Source organism: Macrobrachium nipponense, chromosome 10 (assembly GCF_015104395.2).
Source record: "Macrobrachium nipponense isolate FS-2020 chromosome 10, ASM1510439v2, whole genome shotgun sequence".
Lineage (NCBI taxonomy): Eukaryota > Metazoa > Arthropoda > Malacostraca > Decapoda > Palaemonidae > Macrobrachium > Macrobrachium nipponense.
Window position 1 is genome coordinate 25,585,060 of NC_087204.1, and position 10,000 is coordinate 25,595,059.

The window sequence follows — 10,000 nt, forward strand, 5'->3', positions numbered from 1 at the left end:
TCACTCACCGCAAGACTAATGGCGCCCCCAGGTAAACATTCAAATTACCGAAACATGACGTCATTAGCATTAATTAACCAGAGTGAGTGACAACTCGTGTATTTTTTAGTTCCGTTATGCTTGCCGCGAATATGGTTACCGCGAATATGGTTGCCGCGAATATAGGTTCGACAGCTCGTCGTAGAACGAACGGCTAAACGCCGTTGGAATTCCCCCTTTTTTTTTTCCAAAAAAAAAAACTCCGCTAGAATAAGCGTTATTTGCATTTTTTTAAATTTGTGTTAGAGTTTAATGTTCTCGGAAGCGAAAAATCATGAATTTTAGTTTTCCATTGCGCGCTACGTGAAGTAAAAATGTTTGAAGTAAAAAATGTATGACATAAATCGTGAGTCTGTGTCATCGGATAATCTATGATTATGTTAGAAATATTTCTGGCACTTTCTATGAATATAATTTATAGAAAGAATGAACTTCATGAACGATAAACATTTACATTTTACTTCAGTCTCTCTCTGTTTCATTTGATGATATCATACTTCATTCTAAAAAGAAAAAGAAAAACAAATTTTTTTTAAGTGTTATGAAATATAGTTTTTAAGTGTTTATTCCCTTTAGGTTACCATCACCTTCATTTACATTTCATTAATCATTAATTTACTTATTTCATTTCACTACGGCGCTGAATGACGAAAATAGGTCCCAGTGTCTGGGCTTGTCCCTAGATTTCACAATCCATCCATCCATTCTAAAACAAAGGAAAGATGATGTTTATAAGGATTAAAATCACCTTCCACAAGATTTATCTTATCTTAATGTTAAGACCGAAGGTTTGTTCCGCGTATGAACAACCTGATTTTTACACGAGCAGCTTAGAATTATACTAAAATCTTCCTTCAGCTTAGATTCGGTTGATAACCTTAATGGCTGAAGTCTTACTTGACTCCCATCTGTTCATAGGTACTCCTCCTGAGTCAAATACTTCGAGAAATCTTCCCACTTATTCGGCTTCTGAATAAAAAATATATATATATATATATATATATATATATATATATATATATATATATATATATAATTTATTTTCTTGTACAATTTTACCGTTTATTTCACAGACCAACCGTCCGCCAACACGTGATAACAAAAACTGAAAACCCTACTATTTGTGTCTCAGTACCATTGTCAGTTTTCTATGAAAGGAAACTATTGAGATGGCTATGTGTCTGGCCGTTCGAACTTTTACTGCCCGCCCTCAGATCTTAAAAACTACTTGGGCTAGAGGGCTGCAAATTGGTTATTGATCACCCACCCTCCAATCACCAGACATACCAAATTGCAGCCCTCTAGCCTCAGTAGATTTTATTCTGTTTAAGGTTAACTTTGTCCGCCCTCAGACCTTAAAAACTACTGAGGCTAGAGGGCTGCAAATTGGTATGTTGATCATCCACCCTCCAATCACCAGACATACCAAATTGCAGCCTTCTGCCTTCAGTAGATTTTATTCTGTTTAAGGATAAGTTTAGCCATGCTCGTACGTCTGACACCGCTATGGCTGCCAACAACACGGGCCACCACTGGCCGTGGCGGAAAGTTTTATTCAGTATTATAAGCTGTACTAGATGCTATAAAATAACTTTTTTTATGTACTTTTCATAGAAGGAGAGACAGATAGAAAGAGAAAGAGAGAATTGGAAAGAAAAACGGCAAATAGAGAGTGACATAGAGAGAGAGAGAGATGAAGCGAATGAGAGAGAGAAAGAGAGAGTAAAAAATCGAATAGAAAATCGACAAAGAGGGAGCTAGAAGAAGGAAGTGAGAGAGAGAGAGAGAGAGAGAGAGAGAGAGATTAGGAAAATCGGAGAAAACAAAGACAGCTAGAAAGAGAGAGAGAGAGAGAGAGAGAGAGCAGAAAAGCAAGTGAAGAAAAGCGACTAAGAGGAAGGTAGAGAAATTAAGATAGATAGATAAAGCGAATGAGAGGAAGAAACAGTAGAAGAGAGAGACACACACACAGAGAGAGAGAGAGAGAGAGAGAGAGAGAGAGAGAGAAGAGAAAGTTTAATGACGCATCAACCCTTGAATTGGTTGAGTCAACCCGGGAGAAGCTCTTGAAGGAATTTTTATGGATAAAAATCATTTCTGTGAGTGGTGAGCAAACATTATGTCCGAACATTTTGACTGCCAATATATTCACCTCATCCAAAGTGGTATTACCGATTCGAAAATTCGACCCCCTCTCAGATCCGGATTGAAGAAGAATGCCCGCTTTCTCTCTCTCTCTCTCTCTCTCTCACACACACACACACACATATCGCTTTTCTCTCTGCTGTTTTCTACTCTCTCTCTCTCCTCTTTATCGCTTATCTTTCTGCTTTTTATCTACTCTCTCCTTTATCGCTTATCTTTCCACTTCTCTCTCTCTCTCTCTCTCTCTCTCTCTCTCTCTCTCTCTCTCTCTCTCCGCTTTTTCTGCTTCTCTCTCGCATTTATCGCTTATCTTTCCTTCTCTCCCGCATTTATCGCTTATCTTTCCTTCTCTCTCTCATTTATCCTTATCTTTCCGATTTGTTCTACTCTCTCTCTCTCTCTCTCTCTCTCTCTCTCTCTCTCTTCTTTCCCTTTTTTTCCTTTCTTCTCTCTCCCTTCTTTTTTCCGCTTTTTTTCTTTCCTTCTCTCCCGCATTTATCGCTTAATCTTTTCCTTTCCTTCTCCCGCTTTTCATTTATTTTCCCCTTTCTTTCCATTTTCTTATCTTTCCGGATTTGTTTCTACTCTTCTCTCTCTCTTCCCCTCTCTCTCTCATCCTCCTCTCTCTCTCTCTCTCTGTGAAGCAAACGCTATCTTTTGTTCATGCCAGACCTTCTAGTCGAGTAGTTCTTATTAAAGTGTTTAGCTAGAAATCGATAAATGTTTTTGTTGTATGCTAGTGTAATATGCACTACAATTTGTAAAATGCTTCCCAACGCGCGGGGGTGGTTAATTTAATTTTTAAGGGGTGGGGAGGCAAGTCGAGGATGTTTTAACCAAGTTAATAGCCTTTTAGGCTTCCTCCACGTGAATATATAATAATTATATATCATCACAGGGGGCATCAGGCTTTTAGAGGGTGATTAGGCGGGGCATGTCCGAAAAAAGGTTGGGTACCACTGGGTTAAATAGTCTTGACCTCTCCAAAGTAACCGGGTATTTTATTAGCGCATTCAAATCGTGTGAGTTCGAACATAGTCAAAAATTCTTGGAAATGTGATGGGAGACGAATTCTAAGCTGGGTTGTGTCTTCCTTGGTGACGGAATGGAATTAGATATACTTATCTCTCACTGATTTCGACTAAGTCTGGGAAGGATTCCTGCGATCTGGATAGTAAACAAACACTTTCTGAGGAGTCTTTGAACTCTAATTGTTCTTCACAGTCTTGCGTTCGAAGTCAAGTGGGTTTTTCTGTTTACATTTTTCCTTCCACATCCCATGAAAGATGCTACGTCGCTGCATTCCACGTTAAGCATTGAGTCTAAAACTGGCTGATATGCTTTCATAACTTTTATTTTTCATTACTAACTGGCGTTAAGACATCAGATTTTTCATCGGCTCTACATACAACCAGCCTTTTTATAAGAGAGAGAGACAGAGAGACAGAGAGAGAGAGAGAGAGAGAGAGAGAGAGAGAGAGTATAGAACCGGTGACCCTTTTCCTTAATCCTGCGTCTTGGTAGGCAAGTCCTTTCAGAAGACAGGTCCCTAGAGGCGCCCACTGGTATGGGAAGGACTAACGGACTTCCAGTGTGCGAGCACAGTATTCTAGGGAAAAACTGAGTGAATGTTATAAAAACATAATACTTTATTTTAATGAACACACGTGAGTCTCTGTTCGTTGAGTTACAGGAAGACTGCAGTAACCTTGAAAAAAAAAATATTATCAAGATAGCAAAAGCTCAATATAGAGTAAATGGAGCTGGTGCAGCCAACACTTTCGACACTACAAGCTGAAAAGAGAGTCCTCCGCCTACGAAGCTCAGTTACCGATAGGCGAAGACCTATACGAGATGCTCACACTTCAAGTTCAATGGCTTTGATGCTGCAACTAGGCCTACCGCCGAAGTTAGATTAGGTCAAGTATATCCGAACTAGGTGCTCTTCTCCATCCCAAAGCATCGTGTCACTTTTTTTTTAACATGTATCTTCAGTGCTAAATTATGATTTACATTAGACCCATTCCTTACATTGCCGATTTTGATCGCGAATGCTGATCGTAGAATCGTAGCGAGATCGTCAGAATTCGTGGCCGATCACTTGTTTTGAAGTGACGTTTCCTAGCTATTTCGAAAGTTTAGTGTCCAGTTAATAAATATTAAAGAGGGCCCAAAAAAAAAGAAACCATTGTTGTCAGCTTGAATTTTTATCCAGTTTGTTAATGACTCCGTATTGCAAAAAAAATTAACATAAATAAAACTTGTTGAAATGGTGAGTTTGATAAAAGAAAAAAAAAACGTAGCAAGAAGACCATATAAGGAGAAAATGGACAATACGAACCAGAGACACTATTTCAATACATAATAGGTACCACTATAAAGGTGAACAAAGCGCTTATCGCTATTTCTCATCGTTCAAAAGCGCACTCACTTCTGTGCTCCTGGTCATATGCAAATGAATTTTGGAGCACTGGGGGATATACCCCGTAAGGGTTTAGTTCCGTCAGTGCGCCTCATGCCGTCCACTGTAGGCGTTACTTAAAGTTCTTTTTCAGCGTGCCTTCGGCCCCTAGCTGCAACCACTTTCGTTCCTTTTACTGTACCTCCTTTCATATTCTCTTTCTTCCATCTTACTTCCCACCGTCTCCTAACACTTGATTCATAGTGCAACTGCTTTGAGGTTTTCCTCCTGTTACACCTTTCAAACCTTTCACTGTCAATTTCCATTTCAGCGTTGAATGACCTCATAGGTCCCAGTGCTTGGCCTATGGCCTCAATTGTATATTCAACTCAACTGGGGAATATTCCTAGTACACTCCCAGATATATAGCTCATTGTTTCAATCATAATAATTTCCGACAATAAGAAAGCTAATTGACCATCAATCATCATTTTCGTCGATTCTTATTACTCTGGCATTAAGCCGCCCGCATTTCCATTATTTATTGCTTTTTGTTCTTTTATGAGGCGGGTCACACCCTATTAATTTCCGAGCGATATTTCGTACCTCTGCTGACTGTTGACTCCAGCGAGGAACGAGTCTCCTCTTTATTTTATTTTGTATTTCCTTTTTTTTTTCGTCTTTTGACACCCAAATTTAGGTTCAATAACATCCATTAATAACATGCTTCATTGTAAGCTCGCGAAAGCGCGGGAATGAGTTTCTCATGGAAAGCATTCGTCATTTCGTACGAGAAGTGTGACTCAATATCATTAGAGAGTAATTGTGATACATTCTTAATCGATTCGCTAAAGAATAATTGTGATGGAGTGCTAGTAATCGGCGCTCATTTTAGTAATCAGGTGTACCAGCTTTCTTTTGCTACTACTCTCGCTTTTAGTTCTCTACGAAAGAAAACTTGAGGTGGCTATTTGTTTGTGTCCGTCAGCACTTTTTCTGCCCGCCGTCAGATCTTCAAAACTACTGAGGCTAGAGGGCTGCAAATTGGAACGTTGATCATCCACCCTCCAGTCATCAAACATTCCAAATTCCAGACCTGTAGCCTCAGTAGTTTTAATTTTATTTAAGGATAAAGTTAGCAACGGTATAGGACACGCCACCACCGGGCCGTGGCTGAAAGTTTAATTGGCCGCAGCTCATACAACATTATAGACTGTACAGAAAACTCGATTGCGCTTCTTTTACTTTTTTCTTTTTAGTTTACTTTTTTTTCACTATTATCAGCGTAGGTTTTTCAGTAGTGAATGTATCCCATGTCACTCAGTTTTATAATGAGGAAAAATTCTGAAAAAAAATATTAATTCCTCTTAATTATTATGATTGTATATAACTCCACCTCATTAACTATAATCAGATGAGTATGACGAACCAATTACTTATTACTTAGGCCTATGCCGTGTTTTCCAGGGGTGATAAAAAAAACAACTTCGTAAGAGGATCATGTTGCAGACCGTGGGTTTTTTGTTTGTTTGTTTGTATGGTGTTTTTAGTTGCGTGGAACCAATGGTTATTCAGCAACGGGACCAACGGCTTTACGTGACTTCCGAACCACGTCGAGAGTGAACTTCTATCACCAGAAATACACATCTCTCACTCCTCAATGGAATGGCCTAGAAGCGAACCCGCGACCACCGAGGTGAGAAGCAAACACCAAACCAACCACGCCACTGAGGCGCTAGAGCGTGGTTGAAAAAATATGGCACTTCCCTTCGGCCGTCACAAGGGCTCATTACACTGTTGGCGAAGGTGTTGTCATTAGGTTGTGTGGCTGGTCGTAATCGTAATCGTATTTCACTTGATGGTCTATACCTTTTTTTTTTTTTTCCCTTAAATATATTCTTACCTTGAGGAAAAAGTTGGCATTATGATCAATTTAGTTCAAACCAGGGAATTTTGAAGTCTATAAGATTAAACCAAACAAAAACCTCTCTCAGTTTTCTTCTAGAGATTGAAAAAGAAACCCACAAAATCACTTTGTATAACTTGTTTACTTGTAAGTATTTACATATTACAGGTAAGCAAGTTATACACAGTGATTTGTGGGTTTCTTTTTCAATTATAAGATCACTTTTCATTTTCGAAATCTGGATTATTTGTGATGTGTAAAATGTATTATTCTGTTTTTTTTTTTATTTACATATGACATATAAGAAAACAGAAAAAAGCTGGCGAGTTTTCACAGGTTTTGTTGCCATAATATGCTCAAACTCATGAGAACGAAATATCTTATTCCTAAGTTATGTTTTCATTATAAAACAAATGTGACCGTTTTAACACGCTTAATGACTAAGAATTGTTATGTGAATAATATTCGTAAAAAGAAGATACCTTGACCTTTATATATATATATATATATATATATATATATATATATATATAATCTATATATATATATATATATATATATATATATATATATATAGATATATATATAGATATATATATATACATACATATATATATATATATTTATATATATTTCTTGATTATCGTTAAACCCTGCTTTAGAAAGAATCGGCTGTTCTGGCGAAAGCAGTAAGTTGAAAATACCCGACTCGTCGTGCCAACGATGGGTTAATTTATTTGTATAATTAGATTAGCATGGTACCATCTAAGGTTACTCCAAAGAATCAATCTTACATTTCGGGAAAAAAGCGTCTGTAAGTTCTTCGACGAGGAGAAATGATCGTCTCGAGGCTCAAATATTAGTTTAGCTCGTCGCGTCTTCACAAAAATGAGAATCGGTCCTGAAGTTGGCTGTTAGCCTAATGATTATAATATCTCACAGTGAAATCCTCCTCGTCACTTCATGCTAAGTTCCTTCTCAGGAGTAATAGACTCCAACGTGATTGGAATGTCATCTCATCTTCTCTTTTGGTTTGAAGTCTATCATCTCGTCAGCCATCGCCCACCAAAGTGTATAAAACGATTACTTCTTTCTTGAGGCATGTTGATCTCTCTCTCTCTCTCTCTCTATCCGTCCTCAGGTTTTAAAAACTCCTGAGGCTAGAGAGCTGCAAATTGGTATGTTGATCATCCGCCCTCCAATCATCAAACATACCAAATCGCGCCCCATAGCCTCAGTAATTTTTATTTTATTTCAGGTTAAAGTTAGCCATGATCGGCTGGGAACACCGTATAGGACAGGCCACCACCGGGGCGTGGCTGAATGAAAGCTTCATGGGACGCGGCTCATAAAGATAACTTACTTGTTTATATGTGACGCCGACTAATATTGTCTTTTATATCACTTTATCCGCCAGGACGGGCTGAGGAAGACGCGGGTCCCTTTTTTCATTAAATTGGAGGAAAGGTATTAGAGTCAATCTCAGACTCCCGTGACGATGCCTCGGAACAAAATTTATCCCCCCCCCCCCCCCACCCCTTCGAGAGATCTTCGTTATTTAATACTTTCATTTCTTCTTCTTCTTCTTCTTCTTCTTCTTCTTCTTCTTCTTCTTCGTGGGAATGACTCGAGGTGTACTAAAAAGAAAATTACAGATTTTGTGTTCGTACTTATCGTACACTTTATCTGTTGCTCCATTATATATATATTGCATATGTTGTTATCGTTCCTTCTCACACACACACACACACATTATATATATATATATATATATATATATATATATATATTACATACTAATATATATATATATATATATATATATATATATATATACTATATATATATATATATATATATATATATATATATATATATATATATACATACCAGCAACAAGTCACCAAAGTACACGTGACAACTATATACGTAGTGGAAAAGGTATTAACTACAATTAGGTACCGAGCGCTCTCATGTACACTGCGTACGCTTTCTCAGGCTACATACAGTTACATATATATATATATATGTGTATATATATATATATTATATATATATATATATATATCAGTACGAATTTCCCATTCTATTCCACCTTTACGACAGAGACAGTCGACCGTAAACTACACCTTACCATTATGAGTGTAACGTCTTAATTATTCTGCCAGATGCAGGCGATCGGCTCGTGCAGTCTAATTAATGGCTACGATCTCTCTCTCTCTCTCTCTCTCTCTCATGCTGTAGCTCAATCACTTTTTATTGAACGGTATTGTCTGGCAATAGCTGATATACGTTTAATTGAGTATACGAGTTATTTGCATCTTCACACACTCAATGCTATTATTATTATTATTATTATTATTATTATTATTATTATTATTATTATTATTATTATTATTATTATTGTTGTTGTTGTTGTTGTTGTTATTATTATTATTGTCCACCCCTCCTCCTCCTCGGGGCTAGGTTTTTTTTTTTTTTTTTGTCAGATACAGAAATGGGTCACGATATGAACCTTTCTAAAACGTACAGACAGCAAGTTCAGTTGTGTGTGTTTGTGGGGGGGGGGTGGGGGGGGTTGTGGGGGGGGGGGGGGGGGGGTGGGGGGGGGGGGGGAGGGGGGGGGGGGGGGGGGGGGGGGGGGGGGGGGGGGGGGAGGCGGTGCGACCTTTTAGGGCAGTATTGCTTTTTTTCTCGAATTTATCGTTATCGTCACTAAAAGCGTCAAGCTCCCAAACCATTCCACAACTTTACAATGTGAGGGGGAAAAAAATTCTGTGTGGTTTTACAAGCGAGTTTTATATCAGGTTACTGTTGGGGGATATTGCAGTGGTTGACCCATGCGGACGTCCACACTTTAGCCCCTCCCGAAACTCCATCGCTTTGTTATGTATTTATTTATTTATTTATTTATTTATTTATTTATTTATTTATTTATTTTAAAGGAAGTAACATTGTCACATAGTCCTGATAACGTATCTAGTGCAATTAATTTTACGTCAGGAAGTGAAGATTTTGTCGTAGATTTATATCAGTGATGACTTAAAGGAAGCTATTTTGAAATGCCTATTTTTCTAATCATGAAAGCAATCGAGTTTTGAAATTGATTCTGCCACTGAGCGAGATTTCTGGAGGAAATTAAACGGTCTTGAACTTGTTTACTAAGTTTAAATGCCCCGAAGGAAAGGGAAACAGTGGAGTGGTGCCAGGTCTTTCGATTTAATGTCCTTCCTTTAGCTAGAAGAGTCAGCTAAGTAAAGAACAAGAAGTCGAAAGGCCTAGCACAACTCCATTGCTTCCCTCTCCTTCGTGGAATTTGTCTTTATTTATATATTCATCGCGTTCTATATTTTCGTGATTTAGTAATACATATATACATGCATACCTATATTTATATACGTACTTGTCTGAGCATCTTATATATTCAAGATGTTCGTTAATCCTCATGACAACCCACGGTTTATTCTTGGAGTGAGACCGGTTTTCATTTGTCCATTCATTCTCCAATT

General features: G+C 38.0%; 1 protein-coding gene across 1 annotated transcript in view; it reads left to right on the forward strand.

Annotated features, from left to right (window-relative positions):
• LOC135223490 (uncharacterized) overlaps positions 1 to 10,000 on the forward strand; it is an 804,746-nt gene that overhangs the window by 740,054 nt on the left and 54,692 nt on the right.